Source organism: Chrysemys picta, chromosome 13 (genome assembly GCF_011386835.1).
Source record: "Chrysemys picta bellii isolate R12L10 chromosome 13, ASM1138683v2, whole genome shotgun sequence".
Lineage (NCBI taxonomy): Eukaryota > Metazoa > Chordata > Testudines > Emydidae > Chrysemys > Chrysemys picta.
This window is the reverse complement of record NC_088803.1, coordinates 29,573,420-29,592,602: the sequence shown is the minus strand read 5'-3', so window position 1 is coordinate 29,592,602 and position 19,183 is coordinate 29,573,420. Positions and strand designations below refer to the sequence as shown.

At 47.0% G+C, this 19,183-nt stretch overlaps 1 protein-coding gene across 5 annotated transcripts in view; it reads right to left on the bottom strand.

The window, feature by feature from the left end:
* The window catches only part of TP53INP2 (tumor protein p53 inducible nuclear protein 2), a 52,253-nt gene that overhangs the window by 32,592 nt on the left and 478 nt on the right, over positions 1 to 19,183 (bottom strand). The gene's annotated exons all lie outside the window — the stretch shown is intronic.

Below are 19,183 nucleotides of genomic sequence, written 5' to 3'. Positions count from 1 at the left end.
CCTGGGCCTGGCTGAGATGTTGTTCAATCTCCAGGGAAACTCAACGCAGCCTAAAGGCTGCTCTAAATTATGGCAGCAGGGATAGTCCCCTAGGGACGACTGCGCTGGCTGGGGAATTGCTGGAGTGCAAGATTCTCTGGCCACACCAGCACACTAATCTATGCTTGGGTTCAGGATTGGGTGGCTGCATCAGCTTTATACCACCACGGACTCCCATAGGTCAAGAGAAGGGATGCAGATGATACAAAACTATTCAAGATAGTTAAGTCCCAAGCAGACTGCGAAGAGCTACAAAAGGATCTCACAAAACTGGGTGACTGGGCAACAAAATAGCAGATGAAATTCAATATTGAGAAATGCAAAATAATGCACATGGGAAAACATCATCCCAACTATACATATAAAATGATGGGGTCTAAATTGTCTGTTACCACTCAAGAAAGAGACCTTGGAGTCACTGAGTGGATGTTTTCAGAGAACTATCCACAATGTGCAGTGGCAGTCAAAAAAGCAAACAGAATGTTGGGAATCATTAAGAAAGGGATAGATAATAAGACTGAAAATATCATATTGCCTCTATATAAATCCATGGTACGCCCACATCTTGAATACTGCGTGCATATGTGGTCACCCCATCTAAAAGAGATGTATTGAAATTGGAAAAGATCCAGAAAATGATTAGGGATATGGAATGGCTGCTGTATGAGGAAAGATTAATAAGACTGGGACTTTTCAGCTTGGAAAAGAGAGAGAAGTCTTTAAAATCATGATTGTTGTGGAGAAAGTAAACAAGTAAATAACATTTCCTCCTTCTCATAATGCAAGAACTAGGGGTCACCAAATGAAATTAATAGGCAGCAAGTTTAAAACAACCAAAAGGACGTTTTTTGTTTTAGTTTTTTTTCACACAACGCACAGTCAACCTGTGGAACTCCTTGCCAGAGGATGATGTGAAGGCCAAGACTATAACAGGGTTCAAAAAAGATAGGTCCATCAATGGATAGCCAGGATGGGCAGGGATGGTGTTCCTAGCCTCTGTTGGCCAGAAGCTGGGAATGGGTGACAGGGCATGGATCACTTGATGATTACCTGTTCTGTTCATTCCCTCTGGGGCACCTGGCATTGGCCACTGTTGGAAGACCGGATACTGAGCTAGATGGACCTTTGGTCTGACCCAGTGTGGTTGTTCTTATGAAGGCCCAGCTGTCTGGTTAGGGCCACTTTCCATCCCTTCTATGTGTCCAGAGGGGATGGAGCCATGGGCCAGGATTTAGCCCACTGCACTCTGCTTCCTCTTATCTGCTGCAAAGGCCTACTGTGCCCTGGTAGTACCAATCTCCAGTGCAGATGTAATTGCTCTGGGGGAGCCAGTTACAATATGGTTTCTCTGATTATGACATGGTTCCACTTTAGAGTATAGATTGGTCCTTAATTCTGCCCTGACCCCTGCCATAGGCTCTGGGCTGCATTCCTTGGGATGTCTGGCATCCTTCTTTGTGGGCATTTTGTCTATAAACTCATTATGGGTGTAAAGCCACCTGACACTTCGCTGGTGGAGCATGTTTTGTGTCAACAAACATTGACGATCAGCCTTCGGCAAATCTAGGGCTTTAAACCTCGGCCTATTTAAAAACGTGATAGACACCTCACCGCTCACACTTAACACAGAGGAAAAGAAAACACTGCAGAGGCACAATGTGGTCATGTGAACCACCTGAACTGCTGACCATGGAGCACTTGCTCCCTGGTGCTGCAGTGAATGCAAAAAAGTTCAGCTTCAACTATTTTTAAAAAGCATTCAGGAAGCTTTCCATTCACTGGCTATGAATGCCCTTCAGGTCTGGTCTCAAGATAGGGGCACTGCTTAAGCACAGTCTAGGTAACTAGCACAACGGAGCACTTTAATGACTTGCTCCATTGTTTATGAAAGGCTGGAGAACACTGTGTAACTGGCAGCATCAAAGCTAATCAATCTGGCGTGTAAACACCTTGATGGGAACTGCTATGCAGGCGATGTGGAGAGGACACAAGAGATGGATGAAAGTCAGCTTTCAATTAGAAAAAAGTTGTGCATGCAGTCTTCCAGAATTTGATAAACAGGGGTGTTGTAGAGCTAGGGAAGAGGGAGGGTCACATCACTCCGGTAACAATGCCATTCTCCCTATAAGAAGAGGGCCCTCTGCTCTCCTCTACAGAGCTGCTGGTATCTCCAACCATCACCGGCCTTATTCTACATATTTGGTCTACCTTAGTTCCTGATCTCCATACACATGCACTCAAGCTGTCCCTGTTAGTTCCTGTAGCAGCCCTCTCTGCATGTTACAAACCATTAGAGCGTCTCATTTAAATTGTGGAGTCCCTCCATGTACTGAGAGGAGGAGAATCCATAAACATTCCTCGCATGGAGCTCTATCCAGAATAGGCCCACTGACATTTATGGGATTACTCCCATGAGCTCATGCTGCAGGATCAGCCCCAGTATTAGCGCTCTACGAGTTTACTCTTCAAACGCAGACCATACAGCCCTTCAGAAGTGTGCATCTACCAATCCTATAAGAGGGGATTGTGAGGCCTAGACACAAAGTGCCAACTCAGATTCGTACAGAGACTTGGCGCTAGAGAACCCAGCTCTCATTCCCAGGCCAATGGAAGAACCACTATCTCACTCTGGCAGCTGTTCAGAAATACTCTTGCTGCCTTCGTAGGGTTTCCATGGAACAATGGCAAGATTCAGCCCTAAGAGAGACACTTTTTAATTTACAATGAGCCATCTCCTGCCTCTTAAACCCTTTGGGCCAGTGTCTGCTGGTGCTTTATATGAACGTGAGGGGTCATAATGAATGCCCAGAGAGTGCAGCACTGTGAGGGAAGCAATCCTAACGATAACATACAGAGGCACATGGCATCGATAGGTGAACTGGGCAGGGGCTCCAGGGAGAGCAGACGAAGGATGGTTCAGCAGTTAACGCATTGGTCCATGAGTCAGGAGAGCTGAGTTCTGTGCAACCTTGGGCAAGTCACTTAGTGCTGAGTCCTCCAAAGGGGGTGAGATTCTGGGGGAGCAGCTCAACTGTTGAGTGTTAAGACACACTTTGGGCCTGATTTGCAGAGGTTCTCAGCACCTTTAGCTCCCACTGACTTCAAGCGGAGTCGTGGGTGCTCCACCACTCTGCAAACCACCTCCAGGGGGGCACAGGCTGAGCACTCAGGAACTCAGACGCCCCAAATCCATGGCCACTTTTGAAAATATTGGCATCTCTTTCCCCCCCCCCCCCACATATTCCCATCTGTAAAAAGGTGTGTGTGGGGGGGGGGGAGGAGAAGTGACCTCCCTCTCAAGGGTGAAATCTGCCCCAGAACAGGCCTCAACATGGGGCAGGGGGTAAGCAGTGCCTCGTTGCTCGTATGGGCCCACTGCCCTGGGGTGAATCCTCCCCAGCCCCCCATGTCTGAAGCTGGATGTCATTAGAGAACTGCAGAGCATTGTTCTGGAGCAGAAGTGACCGAGTTGTTGATGGCTCAGATCAGCAATGAGGGGGCTAGGAGGAAAGGATGTTGGTGAGTGAAATGACTCTTCCCTGTGCCTGAGTCTCTTTAAAACCTACTCAATCCAAGCCTTTGACAATTGCTTGCAATGAGCCCAGCTGGGCCCTTATTAAGGGCAGTGAAGAATTTTAAGCCCCTAGTCCAGTCAGCAACTCCCTCTTGACACCATCACTTAGTGACCCTGGAAAAGGTGATGGAGGGAAGAGCTATGTTCATGCCACGGTGTGGACTGAGCTGCAAGCAGCAAACATGGGCAATGCAGTTGGCACCTGTCTAAAGCATAGAGCTCCTCTGAAGGGTATAGGGAGGGTTGGAATAAGATCTGTGGTTCACACTATATAGAGGCCTTGGCTTCCCACTTCCTGAGCAGAGTGGGATGCAGCTCAACGTGGCTCTCCCACAGGGCTTGTCCTGGCTGAGGGAGAAGGGGAAGCCATTTCTATGAGAGGCAAGGAACTGACACATTCTGACCTGATGAAGAGGACAGAGGTTGTTCATGGGGGGCTCCTGTGGACTTCAGAGCTGGCACATAACCAGCCCTTGAAAGGGAGCATGCCAAGCTGCTCAGGCTGGAAATAAGACCAACCGGTTGCATTTTGGCTTCTGAGGCATCCACTCTTCTAAGCGGACTAGACTGACGCTGGACACCTATGAATCCAGCTTGTTCATGAGACTGGCTCCTTCCAGCCAGAGTGGTGGAGAAATCCAGCACCCTTTGCCTGTTCTTATAGGGTCTCCCCATAGTGGTTCTGCAGTGTGAACATTGGCATGTGGGGGAGTGCATCTAGAGCACGGCCTCTGATTATACCCCAGTGCCCTCATACTGGCCCCAGAAAGTCAACGGGCAAAGGGTCAGGCGCCAAAAGAGACTTAACAAGGGTTCTCTTCCCTTCTTGGGACAGGCCTGTAGCACTCCTGCTTCCAGTCAGGAGATCAGAGGAGCAGCTGCCAGTCCCATGGTTGGACACAGACAGGTCCAAGCAGCCCAGCCACGGTATTTTAGTAAGTTGCGGGTGTAGGAGGCAGGTGAAATAAAGCTCGTAAGCTTCTCCCTGGACTCTTGTTTTGTGACAGGGCCCTGGCCAATACCAACCAGGCCTCTGGGTGGCTGGGGCATAAATTCTCCCCCCTTCAGGACAGACCCCAACTCCCTGAAGCCTGGGTGGTCCAGGGAGACCCCGTGCCCCCAGAGATGATGTGGCAACCTGCCCATACCACCAACCCATCAGATGGCTTGCGAGTAGGAGCCAAAACAGGGGTGTGGCCAGGGGTGTGCCTAGGATGCCAGATTGCTTTAATCCAACCCTGCTTTAGGGCTTGTTTACACATACACACTGCAGCGGCGCTTGGTGACGACTCTATCTAATGCTTCTCCCATCGGTGTAGGCGCTCCACCTCCCTGAGCGGCGATAGCTATGTCAATGGGCAGTGCACACCTGGCAATGTACTGCTGCCTACATCGGGAGTTCAGTCGGTATAGCTGTGTCCCTTGGGAGGGTGGATGTAGTTATACTGATGTAAGTCTGCAGGGCAGACCAAGCCTTAAGTGCAGCTTGTTTCATCAGCATCCCCCTCCTAGATGGCACTAGCATTGCAGGCAAACTACATAAATATAGCGCTACTAAGAAGGGCAAAAGTTACAACAGGAATTTGAATCAGAGCAAACGTCACTTCGTTCCCGAGAGCTGAGGTCGGGGTGTGCGCGCTCATGTCTGTGACAGAGCCATGTTATCTGCCTGTGCAGTGTGTAAGGCCCTGATCCCAGCAGCCTCTGGGCCCTACAGCAATGACGGTTAATTATTAGAGTGAGTCCTACGCCTGCTAGATACTTTCCAAGCGGGCGTGAAGAAAGCGTGCTGGCTCTAGGTGGGGCAGAGCTCAAAGCGAGGCTGCAGAAAGCTCAGGGAATCTGCCCTACTAAATCTGAGGTCAGGAAGGATTTTCCCCTCCCCACCCCAAGCACAACGGTTTTCACTTTCCTCTGGGGGACAGAGTTGGGATTGTTGGGCAGATCTACTTTCTCTGACAGCAGGAAGAGCTTTAGATATCGGCAGATCTGAGCCCTTGTCTCCATTTCAAATTGCACTAAGCTAAATGGTTCCTAGTGCATGAGATCCACCATTGCCATGATACTGGGGCTCTCTGGGAGTTTATATTGGCGTCTGTGAGCCCACTTCATAATTAAGCCCATAAATTGCTCTAATTTCTCTGCAGATCCAGCAATCTTTATTTATTTATATATATTTAAGTTTACTGCTTTAACTGGCTAGTTCATATGTGCCCTGATGACTTCTGCTGGATGGAACCAGAACAGCTCAGCTGTGTGTCAGAGGCCCTACACTAATAGAGTCGCTGGGGGGCTGTGCTTTTGGAACAGGAGGATCTGAGGTCCCATCAACAGCAGCATTGGAAGATCTAAGTGATCATTCCTGAGTTGCCACGGTTTTGATACAACATCTTAATGTGGGTGGCTCCCCTTTACAGCATGGCAGGTACTAGATTCCATCAGCCAGTCATCTGAATGCTCATGAATGTGTCTACATTTGCTAAAGGCACATGTTGCCAAGAGCAGAAGTCAGTTGAATTTTACCATGGAACTGTGTGCCTTCTTCTAGCAATACAGCACTGGAACTTTATCATGTCTCTTTGCACAACATCTGTCATTTGAGCAAGTTGTACAGAAAGTTTAGGACTAACACAGCCCAATCTATGGCCTGATGTGACACACAGGGTTGCCAATTTAGGTTGGATGTATTCCTGGAGGCTTCATCACATGATGATCTTTCATTCCTGGAGACTCAAGGACAATCCTGAAGGATTGGCAACCCTATTGGGGGGGGGGGAGGGTGAGAGAGAGAGAGAATTTAGTTCTCTCTCTCACTCCAATTAAATTGCTCTCTAAATCGTAAGTTTTTTCCTTCTAATTAACAAAACAGATCAGGAGGGAAGGAGATCTAAAACAAATATGATGAAAGGGTTAGTTAAGGGTTAGGGGCCAGATCCTCAGTTGGTATAAGTAGGATGAGGACCTGGGCATAAGCATTCTATAAATTGTCATAGGTTAGGTGTTTTGTTGACTATACAACAGAATGTAACTGTTGGTTGCTTAGGTTCTTTTCTGCTTATGTTGCTGGCTGTTTATCTTGAGCTGCCTTCACTTAAACAACACAGTGTTTGTACATACATATATGTATAAGTCCAAATTGATCCCTGGTGTAACTCCATTTCAGAGGTGTTACACCTGGGTTGAATTTGGTTGATAACAAGGGACACCAGGGCCAAGGTTGTCGCTGTGTCCTTAAATTACACTGTTTGTGAAAGTGGCCTAAGTTATAAGGTCACTGATAATGTTTTAGGCCTACACGTGGACTTCCCTTGGCAATTGTCCCATATTGAATTGCAGTCATAGGGTTGTTGTTTTTTAATTGATCTTTGCTGCAGAACAACATACAAACTTAATGTCTGGCCCATTCTGCAATCTACTGAAAACTAACTGGCCCTGCAAGAGGAAGAGGGGGGTGGAGAGCCAGGTCGAGCCTGTAAAGAGGAGGAGTCTGGTGGTCCCCTTCCAGTTAATTTACAAGGGCCCTACTTCAGCAAAGCACTGAGGCATGAGCATTGGCTTCAGCAGAACTTAAACATGGGCTGAAGTGTTTTGCTAAATAGGGATCGACTTAAGCATATTCTTAAAGATAAGCATGTGCTTAAGTACATTGTTGAATCAGGGCCTAAAGTAGGAGGCAGTCTCTTGTCTTATAATTTGCCGTGATGTGAAATGCATCTAAAACAAGTCCATTGCTGGAATAAAAACGAAATGCACTTGTATACCATGGCGAAGGGGCAATCTTATCCAGGTTTTTGTAAGAAGCAACACAGCTCTATATGGCCTCTCTGGAAACACCAGACTAGTAGCCCAAAGCATTCTGGTTTAAAGAATCCAGGAGTTTTCTGAGATCCTAGAATGGAAGAGTGTTTGAAAGCACAGACCTTCTCTTTTGTTGCTCTAAAGTCTGCACCTTGCTCACAGATTTGCCCCTCAAGATAGCAAGTTTCTTGCCTGTGTGTGAATTTTAGGGCTGAGTTATAAACTAGGCCATCAGAGTGTTTAATGGAAATAATTTATATATATATATATATATATTAAAAATAAAACACTCAAGTCTAGACTTTAACTGATGCTCAACCTTCCTCCAAGCGGGGAAGTGGTATCCCTGTTTCTCAGGTGGTAAAGGGGGGAATGAGGCACAGATAAGTTAAGTTGGATGTCCAAAGTTACACAGGGAGTTTGGCAGTGCCTGAAACTAAAATTCTTGGCTCTCAGACCCCTGCTTTAGCCACTGTCCAAGGCTCTATATTCCTGAAGCTATTACCTTTACCAACTAGGCAGCTACAATTAGGTCTAGTATGCCCCCAAATTGCTTTTTCTTATCTGTTGTCAAAGGCCATGGAACGATGTCTTCACAAGTGTTTAATAATTAACAGTAGCCCAGTGCTCGCCATGAGCAACCCTACAATAGGCAAACCCTGTGTAGGCAATCCTGGAACAATGAACCAGTTGGTGTGTCCAGTGGAAGACAGATTTCAGTAAGGGCACAAGGGGTTCTTACTAATGGGAATACAGATTCTGGGCCAAATCTCCAGCTGTTGCAAATCAGTGTAATGCCACTGACTTCAGTGGAGCTCTCCTGACTTAAACCAGTTGATGAATTGGCCCCCATGTATATTGTATATTGTCTTGACAGGGGTCTTGCTAGCATGAAATAAGGGGTTGTGTGAGGATAGTCACCAGGCCTGGCTCATAGCAAATGGGAAAATAGGGAGGCCTTTGGCTTATTCTTATGGAACCTGCCCATAGTGACACCAACTAAGCAACACCCTCAGAAATTGCTATCGACTGGTTCCCCCTTTTGGGAAGGTGGGATAGCAGTGACATGCTACTTGAGTCTTAAAGTGACAGTGCCCCACCTCACTCCCTCACCAAATGTTTTATTCTGAGCCACTGGATGATAAAGAGAGAGCTGCAAAGTGTTCCCTCAGTTTGTCTGTAAAGGGGCCCTTAAAAACCCTGGCTACACACCTGGTGGAGGGGGTTCTGAGTGCTGCACCTAACTATGGTTTTCCAAGCTAGAGTTGAACACTTAAGTCCTCCAACTTGCTCCTTTCCCACATGGAGTCAGGGAATCCCCCCCTGGTGAGTAGGTCTCCACTCCTTGCCTGAAGGACTTAGAACCATATGGTTTGTTACAACTACCTGAACTTAAAGCAAAATAAACACAAGGAGAGAAGATGGGGCACTAGTACGGCCACGTCTACATACACAAGGTTTGTCTTCGCTGCAGAGTAAACCTGGGAGTTGCTGCTGAGCCCTCCTCCTTCCCCACACACCACCCTCTCACACAGATTAGCTGGTGCTTTTGGCCCAGCTCGAGCTTTCACTTTGCATGGAGGACACAAACTAAATCACTCAAGTTCTGATAGTCCTCCAGAGCCTTCCCATAATTCCACTTGGGCCCAGGCGAACAGGCTAATTAGCTGACAATTCAGCTGCTGAGCTTACTTCAATGCAAAGACCAATGGGATATGCCCCCAGGCAGGCCCATTGAGAGAAAGCTGGGGCCCACTTCCCCCACTGCACTTTATTTACACAGACTTATACGTTTTTTTTTTTGAGGGGGGGGGCTTAGCTTGGGGCCTAGTACAGTTGTCCCCCTTTCATCAGCCCTGCCCCCCAGGAGTCCTAATAACAGATGGGGGGAGTGCGGTACCGGTAACCTGGGTAGGACTTTGCAGTGTGGCTGCTCATACGTAAGCTCAGTTAATCAGGTGCCAGCCATCAGAGTTACTTCTGCAGTGAAAACATGCCCACCGTTAGCAAACTAGTTACTACTTTATGGGTGAGCAGGTTCCTTTCAAAACCAGCTCCATTTCCTGCTCCCTACCTCCATCTATGAACCTCCACAATGAATGGAAGGGGGAAGTAGTTAACGAAAGGCACTTACAGCAACAGGTTCCTCTTTATGTGAAGACCTCCTAAGTGGCCTGCCAATCTTACATAGTGTAATCCAGGGGATGTCCTACAAGATAATGCAGAATGACTTGGGGAGGGCTCAGTTGCCTAGGGATCAGGTCTGAAATGTTTACACACTCTGGAATCTCAGGTTTGGGCTTTCAGAGGCAGTTCAGGCCTACAGCCTTCCAAGGCAGAGAAACTGAATTCCATCTAGTTGATGATCGCTTAAGTGAAACCTCAAACTGAGATCCTTATCTCTCCTGCACAGAGAGATAAGGGCCTGAAAGGCCTTTCATAAGAGATAGGGTTGCCTGGGTGTCCTTGGCCAACATGTTGTTTCTACTCCTGTTGCAACATCAGGCATAGCTGATGCCAAGCTCGGTCATTCAAGGCTTACTGTAAAGAATGCACAAGGGTCATGCTTAGTGAAGGACACTTCCGGGCATGTTTGTGTCATGTGTGATTGTTGCACTTTTGCCGGTACTGCCCACCAGTGGTGCAAGTAGGGTGGTACAGTTCGCTGTACCAATAAGCTATTTATAGCCGGTACAGCGTACCAGAAAGACACAGGAGGAGCAGAACATGGGGCTGCCGGGTGGCCCCACGCTGGCCACTCCTCCGGTGCGGCTGTACTGCCCCCAGCCCTTCCACGCAGCTGTGTGCCTGCGTCTCCTGTCTGGGGTCTGTACAGCGGCCCTACCGGAGGACAGTGCTGGGGGGCGGGGGGGTGAGGTCAGGGGGTGGTACAGCCACACCAGAGGAGCTGCCCACCTGGGGCCACCCAGCAGTCCCATGTTCCGCTCCTTTCACCCCTTCAGTTCCCAGGAGAGCCCCGCAGTTCAGGGTGCTCCTGGAAACCGCAGCGGCGAAAGGAGCAGAACCCCATGCTGGCAGCTCCTCTGATGCAGTTGTACCGCCCCTACTCTCGTTCTCCCCCCCAGCCACCCTAGCACTGTCCTCCGGCAGGGCTGCTGCACAGACCCTGGACAGGACTCAGGAGATGCAGCTGCATGGAAGGGCTGGGGGCAGTACAGCCATGCCAGGGGAGCTGCCGGCGTGAGGCTCGGTTGCCAGTGTGGCTGAAAAAAATATTCTCTGTTGTCAGAGGGAGCTGGTTTGAAGCTCTTCTGCTGGCAATTCCCAAAGCAGGTGTGACTCTGTGAGCCGGCTATTGTTCCAGAGAGCAAGTCCTCCTCTTCTCTTAGCAGCCCACACAGCAGCTGTGCCTTGTTCACCCATTGGGAGCGCCCCCCACCCCAGGTAACATGGGAGGGGGAGAGCACAGGGCCCTGGAGTGGGATCATATGGGGAGGTCACGTCCCCTCTCCCCCATGCTGGTGCAGCATACCAGTAAGAATTGAATTCTACTTGCACGACTGTAGCTCACTGACTGCTGCCCTTCATCCTAGAGGCAGCTGCATTTCAGAGCTGGGGGACAGTCCTGTATGGATAGCTTGTGAAATGCACTTTGGTCTGAAAACTGCCATTTCTGCATCTGTAGTAGAGAGAGAGCGCTCTCTGTACAAGGGCTGGCATGACCTTTGATCTTAACATGGGCCGGGAGCCCACTCCCACTAAAATCAACTCCAAGGGAGGCAGGATCAGGCTGTTTCCCCATGCCCTACAATCAGTGGCTCTTGTCCAACATGATTAGCACTTTGTGCCATAAACCACCCAGCCATTCACAGAAAACATTCCCTTCCTAGGGGATCAACTCAGCATTTGCCAAGGCTTGTGGGCAGCTAGCAGCTGTCTTCATGGCTAAGGAGTAAGCCGCCAATACCCCCCTCACCTCTGCAGTGCATCCAGCAAAGGTGCAGACACGCTGCTTCTCGGGCTCTTAGAAATGTTCCGCCAATCCATTGTTTGCAATGCTACAGCCGCTGATTGCAGCAGCACGCAGGGAAATAAAAAGGCCTGTGCTAAAGTAGTTAGAGAATTGCTTTGTCTGTCAATCATTTATCTGGATTTTAAAAAAACTTGGCCCCACTAACAGAAAAAAGCTAGGGTCCCTGGTTAAAAATAATGTAGACGGGAGTGAGGGGCCCTTACTGCTCTCCATAATGAGATGTAAGCCTTGGACTGTCTGGGGTTTTTAACCCAGTTGTGGAGATAGTGTAGACGGGACCCAGCAGTAAGTTGCATCTAAGACTGTCCCTGGAGTCAGTTCTTGTAATATAGATGGTCTTAGATGCTTTGTCCACTCCAGTGTTCAGAATAATGACAGTCTCTTGTCTCCAAGTAGATAGGCAGGAATCATTGCACCCACCAGTGAAATGCAGCCAATTCTGGGGTACAACATGGTTTAACAGCATTTGGCAACTGCAAAACCTACAACCATCTAACTGAAATTAAAGGTGGGGGTGTGGAATCTTCCCTAAAAGGGGACACAGTGGCATAGCATGGGAGAGGCAGTTATATCACTGAGGCCAGCATACAGAGGAGAATGGGAGCATGAACTACAACTTCCATGAGGCACTATGATGGCAATTCCTAAATGGACAGTTCCAATTTTTGACTTTTTTTTTTTTCCCCAATCAAAAGTCAAACTTACCACAGGGAAAGATTCCACCCCCACAACCCACCAATTATTTCCAACCAGTTCTAGTGTTTAGCACGGTGTAAAAGACAGTGATAAACTCCCCACAAACTCTTCCCTCTTAACAGAACCCCACAGCTGCTTTGTGGAGCGCTTTGTAGGGCACCCAGGGAAAACACCTGTGCAGTTTTTTGGAGGTTTGCAGACTCCTGTACGCTTGGGACAGCATCCATCACTTGGCTAGGCGAGCATGGTCTGGCCTTAGCCCTGTCTGTGCATCACTTCCTTGAGTCTAGGAGCAAAGTGTCCTGGTGTAGGATGACCAGACAGCAAATGCGAAAAATCGGGACAGAGGGTCGGGGGTAAGAGGAGCCTATATATAAGAAAAAGACCCCAAAATTGGGATTGTCCCTATAAAATCAGGACATCTGGTCACCCTAGTCCTGGTGTGAAGTAGGGTCTAGGGATTGTACACAAATCTACTCCCCCTTCTGAGTTGCAAAGGAAGCTAGCCATGGAGTGACAGTTCAGACTATCTGTGGATGACCCTGGGTAGGGGACATCTGCTCACAGTCTGACAGCTAGGGGACTACACTGTGCTGCATGAATGGACAAAAGCTTTGTTTTGTTTGGGCTGGAGAGATGGGGGGGGGGGGAAATCAAACACAGATGTGGCTGGTGCCACCAAGTTCTGTGTGATACAAGCTGCCATCTGTGAAACATCAACCTCAAGCCCCAAAGCAGCAACTTGCTATATGCAGAAGAAACACCCAGTTCTCCTGCATATGAGCAAGTAGTCGCTGTAGTACAACATTTTGGCTGACACTTGGATTATAAATTCCTCTGGGTTTTTCTTCTCTCCACCTCCCACTCCCCTAATCCCATGCAGAATTTTCCAAGGTTTTGTATAGGTTGTTCTCCAGTCAGTACTGCCTGTTCCCCAGGTTGGCCCCCACCCTGAAGACTGATTCTGAAACTGCCAGCAGAGGAAGGTGGGCCAACTGGAGTGTCCCCAACAGAAGGAAGAGGACCAGTCAGAATTCTAAATCCCGACCCATCCTCAGTTTCCAGCACCAAGAGGCTACCTCTTCCCTGCTACAGCAATCCCCAGTGGCCAGACACCCTGTGGAAAGTAGACAGTCTTCAAATGACACCCCCTTAAGGATAAACTTGCTTCTTAAGGGTTAAGTTTGTCATCACTCTTCTGAAAAGTCCAACCATTCCATATTTTTAAGCACTTAAACAGATTCAAATAAGAGTTTGTTTAAAGGCTTTAACTATTTTTTCCCCATAATCTGCATACATAATTAGCTTTGTTTTGTGAATCACTGTCTCCGCAAATAGCCCTAGAAGCTAAGAATAGGAGAAAGGAATGGCAACAAAGACCTCTGATGCATAGGAATCCTGCTGAAGCTAGGAGTAGGAGTCTGTTTCTTTGTAGCTAACAGGGGCAGGAGATCTAGAATCGCAGGCTGTAATACTACTCAGAAAATGGCACCATGATCCCAGAAACTTTCCATAAATACTACACAGCAGGACAGGGACTGACGACAAACACTACATTCTTCCTAAGCGGAGCTAAGAATACCCCATACAGGCGTCACTATCATGCATTGGAGGCACAAATCAAGTGCATTCCGCTGATGCTCTTGGGAAATGCTATTTTCAGCTAGTTCTACAAAAAAGACAAACAAATAATTCCTTCCTTTGGTGTCTATAATCATCCTATTCTTGGAAAATGCTGTGCAATGAAAGAAATGTCACAATCCCAAGATGTTAACTAGACCAGGATTCTTAGGCAGATAGTTTTTGGAAATATATTAAACCCCATAGCTCTTAAAACACAGATGTGCTAGCATTACCCACGCTCATAGGTCAGCAGCAGCACTTGAGCATGGGACCTTTGACACCACGGCACACACCTCTAAACACAATTAGCTAAAGGGGAAACTCCATTATATGGCAACAGTAGTAAGGCTGTTATCCTAATAGCCACTGGAGGGGATGCAATACACATTTTAAGTTTATTGCTCTAGCAAAAAATATAGGGTGAGGAGCTGTATGCAGCCTTCCAACATTGTGGTCACCCAGACAGTAATGAGTTTTTTGGATGGATGAGTGACATATCAATATCTTCATTAACATCAATCTTCACAGCAAAGGGTGGGGGAGCAGACTTTGTTCCTGGGCTCGTAAATCTTCAGAGCAGCTTTGCAAGGCTGGGTTAGTGCATTTAATCCATCATTTAAAAAAAAAAAATCTCTGCAGATCAAGCCCAGTGTCTATATGTGGCTGCCAACTAACAGTGAACTAAATCCATTAATGCATTTCCCAAAGGGAACTTTGTCCATGTTAATTGATGCTCAAAGTTAGCCAATTGCAGGATTAGGACCTATGTAGAGCCATCGACTCCAGTGGCGTGTCACTTGGGCTCAAGGGTCGGTCTGTGAAGATTGAATTCAGGCTCGGGGCCTTATCAGTTATTAAATGCTGAAGAGGTGCTCTGTAGTTGGGAAATCTAATATGAAGAAAAATGGTTTTTATCAGTAAGTTTTACATTCAGTGGAGAAGACTACTTTTGCTTTGATTGCTCACATACTGTGGACCAAGGCACTCGGGCATTGTGCAGGAGAACCAGAAAAATGAAACTATCTAGTTTCATTCTCCAAGCTGAGTGAAATGCAGAAAGCAAACATACATCATACATGGGTTTTATAGCTATTTCAGGTGACAAAATAACCACTCTAAGTAAGTTGTGGTGGAGAGGAGGAAAAGTGTGGGTTTATTTCCACTCTCTCAAAAAATGTTATGCTTGGCAGCATCCCTTTAAGAATCCTGTCTCAACACCTCACTGAAGTTGATAGGCTTTGTTCTGTCACTGAAGTGGACACAAGGGTTTTCTTGCTCTCATGGGTGAGAAGTTGAGAGAAGTACAAACCCCAGGCATACAAATACACTGCAACTCCCACAGTGAAGACAGCTTTGCTGAAAGCAACACCCAATGGGTCAAATTTGTCCCTGATATAAATCCACTGGAGTCAGTGGCACTTCACTGAGGATAAATTTAATACATTACATGCTGTATGTGGAGAAAAGTCAAGAGTAGACTTCAAGACATTACCCAGAAGTCTGGGCTTTGTTTCAACAGGCTGGGATATACAAAAGCACCATGATTTAGCATGTGGATTTTTTGAAGCCACCTTGGTCTCCTTTTAATGCAGATATGTAACAATATTAATAGGAGTACCTGTATATATGTTTATCAAGGGATGAACAGGCCAATTGCTAATTTTTAAAACCATAAGACTGAATGCTAATCTGGAACATTTTACTTTCAAAATACAAAGGCCTCAATCCTACAATGAGCACCATGGTGTTGGAGCCCTGTATCTGCACAGCGCTCAGTTAGGGCTCTGTGGGTTGCATGGTTGATCTGCCTGGGCCGAGCTTATTGTAGGATCAGGGCCAAAGAAATAATTTATTAGAACTCAGAGGTCTTTACTCTTGGCTGCAAGCACTGGATGTTAGTGCAAAATTATTCCTCAAACTAAAACTGCTGGCATCTCATACATTCATTCAGATATTCAGAGATTTTGATGTAAACCATGGAATGTTTACTGTGACAATTGGATTTTTTTTTTAAGCAGGTCTCTCTGCTGCTATTGGGAAGAGTGGGGGGAAAACTTATTGAAGGGCAAAGTATTTTTTTTTTTTTAAAATATGTCTGAGACTAAATGTGGCAGAATTATAAACTAGACTATTGTATTACTGGAGCACTGAGGCGCCCTAGTCATGAACCAGGTCCCCATTGTGTGAGGTGCTGTACAAACAGAACAAAAAGACAGTCCCTGCCCCCAAAGAGTTTATAATCTAAATATCATCCAACAGATGGAGACCGGCTGATGGGGGAACACAAGAAAACACTGAGACAATATTGGTCAGTTTGATAGGCTGTAGTCCCAGTACACCAGTGGCCTAACCATTGTCAAGTTTTTTGTTTGTAGGTATTGTAGAAAAGGAGAGCTTTTTAAGGAAGGGAAGGAATTGGGTGAAACTCACCCCTGGCCCTGGGCAGAACACAAAGCCCCACTCAAGTTTTAATCGTGGCTTCTGATACACAGAATGCCCTTATCTATGCTTGCAGAAAACCATGGTCAATACCTGTTCAGCTGCACCCATTATTGACGTGCACGGTCAGCGGTGGGTATTTCTTGTAGCAGGGACAATGCTTTAATCTCCCTAGGCTTAAATAGCATCTAGGCCTTGGTTTGGGCTCTGAGTGGGGGGTGTATCTACCCCTTAGATTCTGTCTACCGTGGGGAAATTTACAAAATGATTCCCCCCACTCCTTATCCCAGGGCTTCCACTAGTTCTAGCACTGGTGAACTGAAGCTAGACTCCCCGTCCCCATTGCTAAGAACCCACAACTAGAGCCAGATTTTCAGAGGCTCAGCATCTCGCAGCTTCCATTGCTCTGGCCAGTTAATGTAGGTGACTTAAAGGACGCTGCTGACTGCTCAGCCCTTATGAAAATCCGGCCCCTAGAGTAGACGATGATCTAATGACTTCTGACATTTCTAACCACCTGAAAAGCAAGTGGTAAGAACAGGTCCAGCAGCCAGAATTTGCCCGCAGTAGGGCTGATGTGTGTCTCTCACAAGTTTAGCTGAACAGTGAGATTTGTTGCTGTTCTTGTAAACTTCCATAGTGCAGAGAGGGTTGTAGCATACACTTCACCATGCCAGTGCTGGTATTTGCATCTGTCAATCTGCTAAGGCCTAACATGAAGGACAACAGGACCTTCAGCGGAGCATTTAAGCCTATGCCTAAATCCCACTGAAGTTAATGGGACTTCATGCATTTGCTTAAGTGCTTTGTTGAATCAGGGTCTAAAAATCTAACTAGTCAAAACTTCAGTAATATGGGATGTACGGGATTTAGCTTAAATAAATCTGTAACTAGCATCTCGTGATGGCAGCATTTCCAGTCCAAATAGCTTATTATAAAGGTATTACACCAGTTTTGCATGGGATGCATTTGAAAGTTTTGATCTAAAAAAGTTTGAGTTTCAGACTTCCTCAAGCAGCTGCAACTGTTTAAAGTATTTTCTCTCCCCTCCCCCATTGGAAATATTTATGGAGCAGCCATATCACTAAAATAACTTTCCTATTTATTTTTTCTAGTTAATGGAGCAAGCTGGGATCTGCATTATTGATTAGGTATTAAATGATATTTAATGTGGAACATTTTTATCCAGCCCTAGTATTTCATTTCATTCAACTACTATGGCCTAGTTGAACGTTTTGTCATCTTAATGGTATGAAAACAATAGGTTAGGCATGCTAATCTGCATGTGTCAATACTAAATTATATATAGCTATTAATATAGTTCAGTGAAGCAACCTCCACGTTCTGGCTAGCAGTGAAGCTACCACTAAGGATAACTTCCTAGAGCAAAGGTGAGCATTAATATTTCCTCCCCTTGCTTAGCCTTATTCAGTTGAATAGCCTGACCTTGCCTTGCTCAGTAAGGCAAAGATAAAAATATTACCGACTGTCTTTTGCCTACAAAGCTGTCAAAGGAATGTGCTGCAGACCAGCACTGAGCACATTACCTCCCTCAGCACAGGTCAAAAGAGGACAACTTCAGTATGTGTTGTGGAGGCGGGCTGGGCTGGGTGACGTTTCAATGTCATATGCAAATCACGCGTACGTCACCACAGGCTTCCAATCCCAGGGAGCCAATGGGAATAGAGATCCACCTTTAATCTTAATCCGTTGGTGGAGAAACAAACAACTAGAGACAAGGGGGTATTGACTAGAGCGGTACAACTGGCCACCAGTTGTTTTTTTCTGCAGACGCAGAGGGGGGGAAGATCCCCCCCCTTCCAGGAACCGGGGCTTTGTTCCTATTTATGTTCTCGAAGAGGAGGAGAGCCAGGAGCCACCCTCCTTGGAACCACTGTCCGTTTCCAAAGAAGGGTAGATGGTGTAGGACAAACACCCAGCCCCGTTGTGCCCACACCACGGGGCTGGACAGCCTCTGTCCTTCCGTAGGCCGGCTTAGTTGCTAAAGCCCGAGCGGATCTGGTGCAATTCACGCTCTCTTGTTCATGCAAGCCAGAAACGCTAACCCTGCAGTGAAGGAGTGGGGGTGGGGAGATCCGGGAGGGAGGAAATGGGAAATTGATCAGGAAACAAACCAGGCACCAACTTCGCTTTGCCCATTCACTGTAAACGCCTGCTGGAGAGAAGTGTATTAGCCGAACAGAGACAGGCCCGATTTGGATCGTCTCAGCATAAGCCTCTGTCTCTGCCTCAGAGAAACAGTTTGAGTCAAAGCAGCAGCCGCAGCACATCACCCCTCTGATCTGCCGTTAATTAGGATGTACACTTTCCATTCGCCTGCTATGACCTAGACGGGCTCTCTGCTCACATCCCCTTCTCTGCGTGTGCTGTACTAATTTATACCCCACTGCTTGTGGCAAAAGGGACTCGAGACAAATGGCTCCTCCTGCATAGGAGCTGGAAAGAGAGGAATACACCAGCCGGAGCCCGAGTCCTCCCAGTGCATTCTTTTTGGCGACCTCGTATGTCTTTTGTTTAGTACCAAATCCAAGCAACATCACCATTTTAGGTAGTTAGGAGGATTGAGGTTGAACTGGGACCATATGCTCTCACAAACCTGCCTCGACATTATGTCCCTCCCCCCCTCTCATTATTGGCAAGCCAAGGAGAGAGAGAGACAGACTCTTGTGTGGTTGAAGTAAGTAGGAACCTCTCTCCAGATCCAAAATTACTGTTTTTTTCACCCTGGTCACTCCAGGCCAGGGCTGATGTGTAAAAACAACAAAAGACCAACCTCTCTTCATAGCTAATAGTCTCCCCAAGAAGGTAGTGAGCTCTGTTCTCCCTTCTACCCAACAGCCACATCAAATCATAATGCACACAACGTACTAAAACACAAAGAGATGTTCCTGCCTGCACACAGCCAGCTAAATACAAAGGGACCTTAAATCACACACCAAGGAGAAAATAGATGGCTCTTAAATCTTAATACACCCTCACACCGAGATTTTAACACACAC